Consider the following 13845-nt stretch of genomic DNA (forward strand, 5'->3'; position numbering starts at 1 on the left):
AGAAAACTTACAAACCTGTAATAATAATTTTGTCATCATATTGGTTAAATCATCATGAGATATTCTATCTACATGCCCTAGTAAGGTCATACCTAAAATTATTAAATCATTGATTTTTTTAAGAATAAATAACATATATATTACAAGGTCGGGGGAGTTCAACCTACCCCATTTTCAAAATAAGTCTTAAAAAGAAAAATGAAGGAATTTTTTGGGAGGGGGGGGGGGGCATTTTTGGGATGGTGGAGGTGCTCTCCCCAAAATAGTTTAAAACAACACTGAACCTATATAAAGCGTTACTGTAAAGGAGAATCATATCGGTCCAGCAGTTAGCTAGATTCTTATTTACTTAGATATAAAGAATATTATTTATCGCAACGTATTACAGACAGCTTTTCGCAGATATATAAAAATGAAAAACTATGAGATTAAAACCAGTTTTGTCATACCCAAGGGGACGAAGCTCTCCGCGGATATTAAAATGAAAAGTTAAAAGATTAAAACCAATTTGGTCAGCCTTGATGAGCTAAAGCTTTCCGCGGATATTAAAATGAAAAATTATAAGATTAAAACCAATTTTGTCAGCCTTGATGAGCCAAAGCTTTCCGCGGATATTCAAATGAAAATTATAAGATTAAAACCAGTTTTGTTAACCCTCAGGGCATAGGCGTCCAAGGGGGGGGGTAATGGGCCATTTGGCACCCCCAAACGATTTTGGGGGTGCCGTAGGCACCCCCAAAATTTTTTGAACAATACCCCCCCCCAAAAAAAAATTACCCCTACCTTGGGGGTGCCGTAGGCACCCCCAACGATTTTGGGGGGGGTATTTACCCCCCCAAACGATTTTGGGGGGGGTAATTACCCCCCCCAAAATAAATGTTCTTTAAAAAAAATTTTTTGGGGGGGTATTTACCCCCCCCAAATTGAATGTTCTTAAAAAAAAATTTTACTGAAAATTTTTTTTTGGGGGGGGATCTATGATGTAATTGTAAAGCACTGAAGATTCCATAAAATAGATACCTAACTAAATTAAATATTTCATTAAATAATGAAAAAGAATTTCTATAGGCGATTTCTTTTGGGAGGATGTCAGGGTGTCTCAAAACTAGATATAAAACTTACCAGGACCTATAAGACGCTTCACTTTAAAGTATAATCATATTAGTTCATTGGTTAGTGAGTTAATTATTGTATTTTTATGTTCTAAAGAATGAGATACTACTATATATTTGAATGTAGTGGCGCCCTTAGCATCTAAGAACTCGTGTTTTCTAAAGGGTAAAAAGGGAGGAGAAAAATAGCTTAAAACCACTCAAAGGATTGACCTATAATAGTGTGGAACCATCATGGGATCTATGTGAAGCTTTCCTAAAAAGGAGAACTCAGTATTAAAAGTAATGAAATCTGAAGCTATAGTCAAATACACCTTACTTACTACTTTATGTTTTAGGATAGTACTTATTAACTTAATAGATTAGGTAGGTGCTTTTTTTACATAATTAAATTACCCCCCCCAAAAATTTTACCCCCGGGGTAAATTAGTTTGGGGGGGGTAATTACCCCCCCCAACAGATTTGGGGGGAGTATTTACCCCCCCCAACAGACTTTAGGGGGGGTAATTACCCCCCCCAATCAAATTTTACCCCCGGGGTAAAAATTTTGGGGGGGGTAAAAAAAAATTTCGGCGCGCTTCGCGCGCCATTTTACCCCCCCCAAACACGAATTACCCCCCCCCCCTAAAATTTTTTACCCCCCCAAAAAATAAAAGCTTGGACGCCCCTGCCTCAGGGGCCGAAGCTTTTCGCGGATATTAAGATGAAAAATTGAAAAATAAAAACCAATTTTGTTAGGTATACCTGAACCAACATGACGAATAATCAAAGCTACATCTGAGCAAACATCATCTGTACCAAGAACCTTAAAAAGAATATTTATTTCGCGGATGTAAAATTTACAGTTAAAACAAGTTTTATATTAGTAGAAAACTGGATATAATACAAAGCTTAACATAATTTTTCCGTGTGGCTGATATTAATCCACTAGATATTAATCGGTATCGAAGCGATACGGGAAAGATATTTTCTCGTATTCATTCGAATCCGGTGGATAGGAACCGGTTCTCATCCATACAAAAAAAACTATGTCTAGCATCGTATTATATCCAGCTTTCTACGAATATAAAAATGTACAATTATAAGATTAAAACCAGTTTTTTTAGCTTGCGCCTTCGGCACCTCGGGACTAAAAAACTGGTTTTAATCTTATGATTGTACATTCTATATCCGCGGAAAGCTGTTTATAATACGATGCGAGAAATAACTATTATCGCATTTAAAACTATAATTTATGTATTCCAGTATGATTTTTATTAGTGAAGATACTCTATAATTCATTTTGTCTGTCCGTCAATCGGTCCGTAATGCTATGGGGAAAACGTGATTTTCTCGGCTACTATTCAAGATAGACAGCTGGAATTTTCAGAATTTGAATAAGTTTACATTCTACGTATTTCCATAAATTTACATTAGATTTGTTTATTGGTTGGGGTGCTAGATGTTTTCATCCTCGTTTTAATTAATATATTTTCGATAAAAATACGAGAAAATTAAGTAGCGCATAAGACATTATCTTAAATCTTCACCTAACTTTTTAATTATCTATCTTATAAATAAATTACAAAAGATTACATAAATCTATTTTGTATCTGTATATAGTGTATGTCACTGCTTTTGGCTTAACTATTCTATTGACGTCAGGAAATACCCTATACCCCATCTCTTTTCTAGGGGGTTTCTTTCCCCCTTTCCTTTATCTTTCCCTCTACTATAACGTCAAAAGAATAGGTGGGCCAAAAGCGGTAACATATATCTGTCTACCCACCTGTACCTGTATCATGAGGGGAAGTGACAGCATATTCTCTGACACCATCTATCTATCTATCTACCTACCTACCTGTACAGGGCTATCATGAGGAGAAGTGACAGCATATTCTCTGACACCAAAGTATAGCAGCATGGATTATCTATCTATCTACCTATCTACTCTACCTGTACAGGGCTATCATGAGAAGAAGTGACAGCATATTCTCTGACACCAACGTATAGCAGCATTAATTATCTATCTATCTATCTATCTATCTAACTATCTATCTACCTGTACAGGGCTATCATGAGGAGAAGTGACAGCATATTCTCTGACCCCAACGTATAGCAGAATGGATTATCTATCTATCTATCTACCTACCTACCTGTACAGAGCTATCATGAGGAGAAGTGACAGCATATTCTCTGACCCCAACGTATAGCAGAATGGATTATCTATCTATCTACCTATCTACTCTACCTGTACAGGGCTATCATGAGGAGAAGTGACAGCATATTCTCTGACCCCAACGTATAGCAGAATGGATTATCTATCTATCTATCTACCTACCTACCTGTACAGGGCTATCATGAGGAGAAGTGACAGCATATTCTCTGACACCAACGTATAGCACCATTAATTATCTATCTATCTATCTATCTATCTAACTATCTATCTACCTGTACAGGGCTATCATGAGGAGAAGTGACAGCATATTCTCTGACCCAACGTATAGCAGAATGGATTATCTATCTATCTATCTACCTACCTACCTGTACAGAGCTATCATGAGGAGAAGTGACAGCATATTCTCTGACCCCAACGTATAGCAGCATGGATTATCTATCTATCCATCTATCTATCTCTCTATCTATCTACCTACCTACCTGTACAGGGCTATCATGAGGAGAAGTGACAGCATATTCTCTGACCCCAACGTATAGCAGCATGGAGTATCTATCTATCCATCTATCTACCTACCTGTACAGAGCTATCATGAGGAGAAATGACAGCATATTCTCTGACACCAAAGTATAGCAGCATGGATTATCTATCTATCTACCTATCTACTCTACCTGTACAGAGCTATCATGAGGAGAAGTGACAGCATATTCTCTGACACCAAAGTATAGCAGAATGGATTATCTATCTATCTATCTATCTACTCTACCTGTACAGAGCTATCATGAGGAGAAGTGACAGCATATTCTCTGACACCAAAGTATAGCAGCATGGATTATCTATCTATCTATCTACCTATCTACTCTACCTGTACAGAGCTATCATGAGGAGAAGTGACAGCATATTCTCTGACACCAAAGTATAGCAGCATGGATTATCTATCTATCTATCTACCTATCTACTCTACCTGTACAGAGCTATCATGAGGAGAAGTGACAGCATATTCTCTGACACCAAAGTATAGCAGCATGGATTATCTATCTATCTATCTACCTATCTACTCTACCTGTACAGAGCTATCATGAGGAGAAGTGACAGCATATTCTCTGACACCAAAGTATAGCAGCATGGATTATCTATCTATCTATCTACCTATCTACTCTACCTGTACAGAGCTATCATGAGGAGAAGTGACAGCATATTCTCTGACACCAAAGTATAGCAGCATTGATTATCTATCTATCTATCTACCTATCTACTCTACCTGTACAGAGCTATCATGAGGAGAAGTGACAGCATATTCTCTGACACCAAAGTATAGCAGCATGGATTATCTATCTATCTATCTACCTATCTACTCTACCTGTACAGAGCTATCATGAGGAGAAGTGACTGCATATTCTCTGACACCAAAGTATAGCAGCATGGATTATCTATCTATCTACCTATCTACTCTACCTGTACAGCGCTATCATGAGGAGAAGTGACTGCATATTCTCTGACACCAACATATAGCAGTATTGACGGACTAACATATTGTGGAGCAGATTCTACCAAACTAAAAATAAACAAGGATGACAGCTACAGTAGCGAAGCACAAAAATCGTGGGGAAAAAAATTAGTAGTGAAAACATTACCTCAATTCGAGTTCTAAGAGCATATATTTATTGTCATGAAAAAATCACGAAACCATTTTGCATGACTTTTGTACCATGACCGACGAACCTATATATGCTTTTTGATAAATGGTCTTCACATATAATCCGTCTATCTTGAACAACAGACGAGAAATCAAATCATATTTCCATATAGCAATACGGACTAACTAGCGAACTGCCAAGAAAATTGTAGAGTAGCTTCGCTACTGAAAAATATATGACATTAAATAGTATATGAAGTCGACGTTTCAAAGCTGCTTCTCTTATATGTTTCTGGTCGTTCTAAACTATATTAAAGGATCTTTTAGACAGTCGGACAGACGTACAGCAAAAGAGAAGAAGCTGTGCAACTAACAACAAAAACTTACTTTTTAGCTTCGCTTCTTAGGGCTGGATATGTATTATATAGTTGACTTGAGGATGCAGGTAGTTCTTCAACTAATATACCTCCTATATACACAACCATTTCTAAACATAGATAGATAGATAGATAGATAGATAGATAGATAGATAGATAGATAGATAGATAGATAGATATTATATAGTTGACTTGAGAATGCAGGTAGTTCTTCAACTAATATACCTCCTATATACACAACCATTTCTAAACATAGATAGATAGATAGATAGATAGATAGATAGATAGATAGATAGATAGATAGATAGATAGATAGATAGATAGATAGATAGATAGATATTATATAGTTGACTTGAGAATGCAGGTAGTTCTTCAACCAATATTCCTCCTATATACACAACCATTTCTAAACATAGATAGATAGATAGATAGATAGATAGATAGATAGATAGATAGATAGATAGATAGATAGATAGATAGATAGATAGATAGATAGATAGATAGATAGATAGATAGATAGATAGATAGATAGATAGATAGATAGATAGATAGATAGATAGATAGATAGATAGATAGATAGATAGATAGATAGATAGATAGATAGATAGATTAGATAGATAGATAGATAGATAGATAGATAGATCAATAGATAGATAGATAGATAGATAGATAGATAGATAGATAGATAGATAGATAGATAGATAGATAGATAGATAGATAGATAGACAGATAGATAGACAGATAGACAGACACACAGACACACAGACACACAGACAGACAGACAGACAGACAGACATACAGACAGACAGGCAGACAGGCATGCAGGCAGGCAGGCAGACAGACAGAAAGACAGACAGATAGATATATAGATAGATATACAGACAGACAGACAGATAAATAGATAAGTAGATAGATAGATAGATAGACAGCATTTACCTATCTTTTAATATCGAATATCTGGAAGCAGCAATAGGTATGACACGGTTTTGGGTCGAGATTAAAACCCAAACCCAACCCGACAACGAACGGATGCGCTACAGATTGGATAGATAGATAAATGGGAATTTTATGGGAAAAAATAACATTTGTGCTAACAAAATTCCCTTGTCATAATATCTAAATTTGATATAAGAAAGACATCTCAAATTTCTTACAAGGGGTAAAGGAATTGTTGGAAGATATAACCTTATCATATTTTAAGTGTCAGCCCTGCTTTTGTAGCTTTTAGAAACTCTTATAGATATAACAATTTTAGAAGGATGACAAAATTCGTAGCGAAGCACATATAACAATGAATTGTGAATTTTCAATCAAATGAAACAGACATTAACCTTTGTATAGTGTCAGAACTGAATAATCAGAAGCAAAATTGTAAGTAAATTTGTTGTAAATTTTTAGGACTTGATTATAGAGTTGCTTCGCTTAAAATATTGTACTTTGTTGTCCCAGGAATCATTATACCAAAAATAATAAAACGTAAATTTGTTGCAAAACTTCTTAAATACAGAATTCTGTTTAAGGACATACTGACATTTTTAATACTTGATTATAGAGATGCTTTGCTCATAATATTGTACCTTATTGTAATAGGAATCAGTAATAAAAAATCAGTTCATTTGGATGTTTTTATCACATAAAGATTTGTGGTTAAAAAAGTAAAAAAATCAACATATTTAAAATGGACGTACGGACATTCTGGTAATGATTATAGAGTTGCTACGCTTTCTAAATCGTACCTAACTACCACAGGAATCATCATGCAAAGTTTGAAATCGATAGGACAATTCTGACATGCCTAAATTAACGAAAAAAGCTATCCGTTACAGACGTACGTACGGACCGACCGACCCTAATTATAGAAAAGCTTCGCTCTTAAAAAAAGAGAAAAAAGAACAAGTGAAGTAAAGATATTAGAAATGATAAAAATCACGGAACCTTATAGATGTTAGAAAAATCACGAACACTCGAACAATTAAATGTCTTTTGTTGCCTGACTGACAGACTGACATACAAACAATGTATCCTCAAAAAAGGAGATAAGAAAAGAATGAGAAAATTGACAGGTTTAAAGAAAAATAATTCATGCGGAAAGTAAAAGAATTATGTCCAAAACTTGGTGTTTCAACCCCTGCGCAAAAAAAGAGAAAATAGCAAAAAAAGTTAATTTTGTTCGTTGTCAAATAAGGAAATCGATATTTTATTTCTTGGATGTTGCACCAGATTTTCATGTACTCTAATAAAGTGATATTCCCAGCTGGCTAAATTAACGATACCTTCCATCCGGCCCCTTTACCCCATCCCCTCCCCCCCTAAAGGATGAACGAAATTATCATTTAACCAGAGTTTCGGATCCGGATCCGGATCCGCAAGGATCCGTATATTTTTGAGTCCAAAGATCCGGATCCGGATCCTTTTGCGAATTAAAGAATATTTTTTAAAAAAAAATTTGGTGATTTTATTTTTATTGTCAAGAAACCGCATACAATCAATGCGGATCCGAAACCCTGCATTAAACATTAAGAAAACAAATTGACGAAAATTTTTCCCTCGGTAATATATCCACGTATTCTATATCCATTATTGAGCGAAGCAGCATGTAATATTTAACATTACCTAAAAGTTCGAACAGAAAATAAAATACATATTTAGATTCTAAATTTCAATTTTAATATGCTTATTATATCTAATCATCCTAAGAATTAATTATTGAATATCAAAAGAATAGTTTGATTATGTATCCTTAGTAGATACTAAAATGAGGCAAAGCTAAGTAACTGAAATTAATTTTTGCTATTTATTAAAATTTGTATGTTTGTAAAAACGACTAATAAGGAAATTTAAATATGTATATTAATGTCTTGTTCTCATATTACATTTCTATTAATAGATCCTTTCACCCCTTCTCTCTCTCTTTCTCAACTCTCTCTCTCTCTCTCTCTCTTTGTTTCTTTTTTTCTCTAATACTCTTTTTTTTTCATCTATCCACTCTTCTCTCTCTATCTATCTCTTTCTTTTTCTCTCTCTCTTTCTATCTATATTTCTACATTTCTCTCTTTTGCTCTTTTATCAATTTTAAAGACATACATACATACACTTAATAAAGAAATGCCCCGCTTTCAAAAGTGTGAGACATTTTTTTCACCCCATACTGTGACTTAATTTTCTTAATTTGCGTAAAAATAGTTTAAAATGTGGTCACAACAATACAACAAATTAAAAGCCGACTATAAATTACACTGGTACCCAAAGTTTTTTAACAGCTTTGTTTTTTCCTCTAATCAAAAAATTTGGGTACTATTATAGATGTGATTATTAGGAATTTACATCAATATATCGTCTATTGTCTTATCCCTTAAGATCCCTGAAACCACTAGAATGGATATCATACAATAACTTTAAAAGCGTTGCTACACTTTAACTATGGTATATCTGTCGTACGCCGTTCTTACATTTTAAGACAAGTATATTATACACGATACAATAATAGATATAATACATGGATATTGTAAGAGTTTCTCTCATACTCTGATAAAATGTTTTTCCCAGCTCTACACCATCCCCTCCCTTAACAATAAGGAAAGTATATTCTAATATATGAGGACTATATTAGCAACCTCAATTGACTACAAAAGAAATTCTTGTTACAATATCCACGTATTCTATATGCCTTGATCCCAAAGATCTAACAGGAAAATATAATGGACGATAAGTTGATGTAAATCCCCAATGAGAATACACAAAATTATCCCTCCTGTACATTTTAATTAGTGGTTGAAACGTTTGGACACTCAACCGACCAATCAAAAATTTAATAGAAGTCCTCAAAGTTGTAAAGCCAACAAATAAGAAAACTTCGGGGACTACGGTAATAAACAGCCCAATGTCCCCTCCATCCCTGCATATATATTTTAATCTAGCTATTTTTGAGCAGCACCGTTAGCTCAAAAAAATTACCACTGTGTTAATCTATTTTCAATTCTAAAACCAGTAAGTGACCAAAAAAGACAATTTTTGATTTTCAAAAAAGTTCAGCAAAAGTTAAATGTTTCAAATAAATACATTTTGGATTTCTTCCTATTAATTTCAAACTATGATTCTTTGTACGACTAGGTACTATCTTAAAAGCTTTTCAACTCAATTTATATACTTTCATAAAAAAACTCAATACGTGTATTACATATTGATTTTAAAATCATCATGTTGATTAAATTTTTTTTTGCATGTCATTTCTTGAACTATAAGAAATATTGTCATAAGCATAGCGTCAAAAACGACTGGAATACATGAATGTTCATGTTAAGAATTTCAAACTTTGCAAGGTGATTCCTGTAAATATGAGCTACGATTTGGAAAGCGTAGCAACTCTATAATCGTATCAACTACACATTTCTTTAATTATCTTAAATAAATTATGATTCCCAGGGCAATTAGGTTCAATGATCAAGTCCTAAAATGAAAGAAATGACTTAAACTGTATCCTGTATTTAACCAATTTAGAAACAAATGTACGTACAATTTTGTTTAGACTCATACATTCATTTTTGGCTTTTTTAGTTCTGACACTCTACAAATGTTAATGTTTGTTTGATTTTTGATCTTCGCTTTCATGGATGTTGTCAACCTTGTTTAAAATATTACTTGTTCAAAGTTAAACATAACTGTTCAACCCGCCAAACTCCGCCTATTTCCCGCTCACTCTAGTTTGTAAGCCACGCCCATAACACCTCTAACATCACCGCCCATATTTCAAGGTCAAACTGCATGTTCGAAACTTTCAACCAATAATTTTGATATACATATGGTAATTATGTTTTTAATCATTGGGGTTTACATATAATTTAGCATTCATTGTCGTATCAATGTTACTTGTTCAAAGTATATTTAAACTTAATTGTTAAACCCGCCAAACCCCGCCCATTTCCTGCCTCCATAGTTTGTAATCCACGCCCATTACACCTCTAACAACCCCGCCCATTTTTTAAGGTCAAATTTTAGCAGCTTTTCTACAATCAGAGAATGTTCGAATAATTTCATAGTTATTTGTCGCATCGTATTATAGACAGCTTCCTGCTGAAATTAAATTGAAAAATTATAGGATTTATACCTACATATTTATTTTTAGTAGCGAAGCTACTCTATAATTCACAATGTCCGTCCGTCCGTCTGTCCGTCCGTCCGTCCGTAATTAATGAATTGAGGGAAACGTGATTTTCTCGGCTCCTATAAAAGATAGAGATCTGAAATTTTTTGACAACATTCCCATCATTAAGGAGCACAATTAACTATAAAACATCAAGGGCGGCCGGACTGCCTTTTGGCAGATTTAGGCTATTTTTTTTATTTTCCAAATTTTCCCCATATCTTTGGTGTTTATGGTCCGATTTTCAAAATTTTTTCAGTTAAAGATATCAAAATTAAATTTCCCGTCATTTGAAGAAAACAACAATGACGGTCAGACTGCCTTTTTGTAGGTTTTTGGCTATTTTTATATTTTTCACATTTTTCCCCATATCTTTGGTGTTTATGGTCCGATTTTCGAAATTTTTTCAATTAAAGATATCAAAATTAAATTTCCTGTCGTTTGAAGAAAACAACAATGACAGTCTGACTGCCTTTTTGCAGGTTTTTGGCTATTTTTATATTTTTCACATTTTTACCCATATCTTTGTTGTTTATCGTCCAATTTTCAAAAATTTTTCAGTTAAAGATATTAAAATTAAATTTCTGGTGTTTTAAGAAAAGAAACAATGGCGGCCAAACTGCCTTTTAGCAGGTTTTTGGCTATTTTTATATGTTTGACATATTTCCCCATATCTTTGGTATTTTTGGTCCAATTTTAAAACTTTTTTGCATTAACAGTTTCAAAATACTTTTTACAGTGTTATGTGCATCTAGTATGTAATTTACTTTAACGTCTTCATCATACAAAATAAAACAAGGTTTTGTGTTTATTTTCTCCAATAAATCTATTCTTGATTTTAATAAATACACTTTAAATCTACTTCTACGTATTCCCATCCACAATTTTTTGTGCTTCGGTACTTATGGATGTTGTCATCCTTGTTTATTAGATGATTTTTAATTTAATATTCATGGGAAATTGTCTATAATATGATGGTATATAATATGGTTTTTCAGTATGGCTAAACTCAGTCGGTTACGAAGCCATACTAAAAGAAAATATTTCTTAAATACAGAAGGCTTAATATGGACATACTTAAATTTTAGACTTGATTACAGAGATGCTTTGATTATTAAATCATGTTATGAGATGTAATCGATGGACGTACTGACTTTCTTAGATAGAATTCACCTACCTTTTTTTTATAATTTAACTTTAAATATATTATTTGAACGTATGGCACTTAAAATCACTATTTAGTATTTCTTGAATTTTAAATGACTTAATGATAATGTTTAAACTGAGTCTGTTACAGTGTTTGTGTTACTGAAGTGAAGTCTAAGTTCAGAGTTCTAACTAAAATCTTCTGTAAATATTTTTAGTTTTCTTTTCCCTTATTTTTGTAATCTTTAGGGGGTAGGGGGATTTTACGGGTGTACTATCACTTCTTCATAAAATTATTACTAAAGCATAACCTTGTGATTTTAAGAAGAATATTTTTTTTAAATTTGGGATTTGGGGTTAGTTATTATTTCCAGTGCTGATTTCTCTTGGGTGGGTGGAAGAGGTACCCTCCCAAATAATAGTTGTAAACCTTCCCAGAAGCTTTATTGTAACGGAGAACCATATCGGTCCGGTGGTTATGAAGATCTTTTTTCACACAGTCAGACAAGATATTGACGGACATCTTGTTACTTTTATATAAGGATTGTGTCTATATTTAAATTTTAAACACTTTTCGATGCGGAATTGCTAAAACATCGTAATTTTTAGGGGTTGGGGGTTCCTGAAAATGATACCCTATAAAAGGATTTGTAAAATGTGGGGAGGGGGAGGGAGGAGGGCGACGGAGAATGAAAAAAGAGGAACATATGTGCGATGGACGCAAGCTTGAAGAAAGTTGTTCCTTACAACAGCAAACAAATTATGAAAAAGCTAATATTACAATTTAAGATAATCCACAAAAATAAGACATAATTTAATAAACTAATTCTAAAGTAGAAAGTGCTAAGATTTTTGTTTTTTTCCATTATGATATCGCTGTCGGGGTAGCGCCACAGGGTTAGGGTATTATTTACACGATTATCAATGAAAAAATTTAAAACATATGCTTCCCCAGGTGAGTTATGTTCAAGGTGACTTGTTTTAAAGAATCTTCGCTGAATTAAACTGTTAATATTTTTTGGTTATTTTATCTAAACATAAAATTGGGCAGTAAAATCCTTTAAAATAAAGGGATGCTCTAACCTTTTAATATTTCTGAGGTGGATTCTTAAAAAAATTTGCCCCACAAATCGCTTAATTATCGCTAAAATTGTTTTCGTGAAAAATTCCCCAAAACCACATAAAAAACCTACAAAAAAATAAATAAAATATTACGTTAATAACCCTTCTATGATTTTGTTTAATTTTTGTAGATTTTTAATATGATTTTGGTGGATTTTTCACGTAAACAATTTTGCCCCACTTTAAGAATATTTTTTTTAAGAATCCACCTCTGTTTTACAAGAATTTTCGTCATTTTCCCTGAAAGTTCTAGCGAGCACAGAACCCCCCCTCCCCCACATTTTGAAATTAATTGGTAGTTTTTGTTTTGTTTTAGTGCCACCTCCCCCTAACCACCTTAAAAACTTATTGACAGAAAGATGAAAACACGAAGTGACAGACTCTGAAACATTATTACAGATTGACAGACCGACTGTGGACAGTCATTGTTCGTTAGTTATATATTAGCGGCTGCGCTCCTAGAATCTAGGGTCCATATCCTAAGAGGCAAAAAGATAGCCTAAAACTATCTCAAGGCTTAAATCTATATGATAATGATAACTTTTTAAAAAATATGTAGTGACCTTTTAAGTATCCTTTTTTAGGGGGTTGGTCATGCTATTGGGGTAAAAAGCATAATAAATTATCTTGAAGGGGAGGGAGATAGATGGATTTACATGTAAAACAATGGAAGTTGGGGGTTGGGGGGACCTCCGTTAAGCTAGAAAAATGAGTAAAATTACAAGGGATATTAAAAGGGGGGATAAAGGGTTGTTGTCTCCGATGGCGCGCGTAAAATAGAAGAGAAAGAGAGAGAGACGGAGAGAGAGAGAATGTGAGTGGGAGAGAGAGAGAGAGAGAGAGAGAAATAGAGAGAGAGAGAGAGAGAGAGAGAGAGAGAGAGAGAGAGACAGACAGAGAGAGAGAGAGAGAAACATCCATAAATAAAGAATATTTCTTATGATTCATGAACGCTTTAAAAATCATAAAAAGGACATTGTACTCTAATAAAGATTATATATGTGTTAAATAGTTGTTGTTAATGTACTTTTTTGGTAAGTGCTTTATAAGAAGTGTACTTATGACAAAAAATACTAAGCCAAAATCATCGAGGTCAATTTTGTGAGGAGATTCCCCTCACTCTAGACCATGTTTGACCTTATTATAAAATTGCCAGT

The 13845-nt window shown here is 33.8% G+C and overlaps 1 long non-coding RNA gene across 1 annotated transcript in view; it reads right to left on the reverse strand.

Moving 5' to 3' along the window:
- LOC145325860 (uncharacterized) overlaps nucleotides 1-3300 on the reverse strand; it is a 270432-nt gene extending 267132 nt beyond the window's left edge. The window contains exons 1-3 of the long non-coding RNA XR_013881622.1: nucleotides 3248-3300; nucleotides 1857-1917; nucleotides 16-92 (exon numbers count right to left, since the gene is read on the reverse strand). This is a non-coding gene — a long non-coding RNA (uncharacterized LOC145325860). The remainder of the gene's footprint in view (nucleotides 1-15; nucleotides 93-1856; nucleotides 1918-3247) is intronic.
- Between the last annotated feature and the right edge of the window lie 10545 nt (nucleotides 3301-13845).

Source organism: Acartia tonsa, chromosome 8 (genome assembly GCF_053477335.1).
Source record: "Acartia tonsa isolate MP-2025a chromosome 8, ASM5347733v1, whole genome shotgun sequence".
Taxonomy (NCBI): domain Eukaryota; kingdom Metazoa; phylum Arthropoda; class Copepoda; order Calanoida; family Acartiidae; genus Acartia; species Acartia tonsa.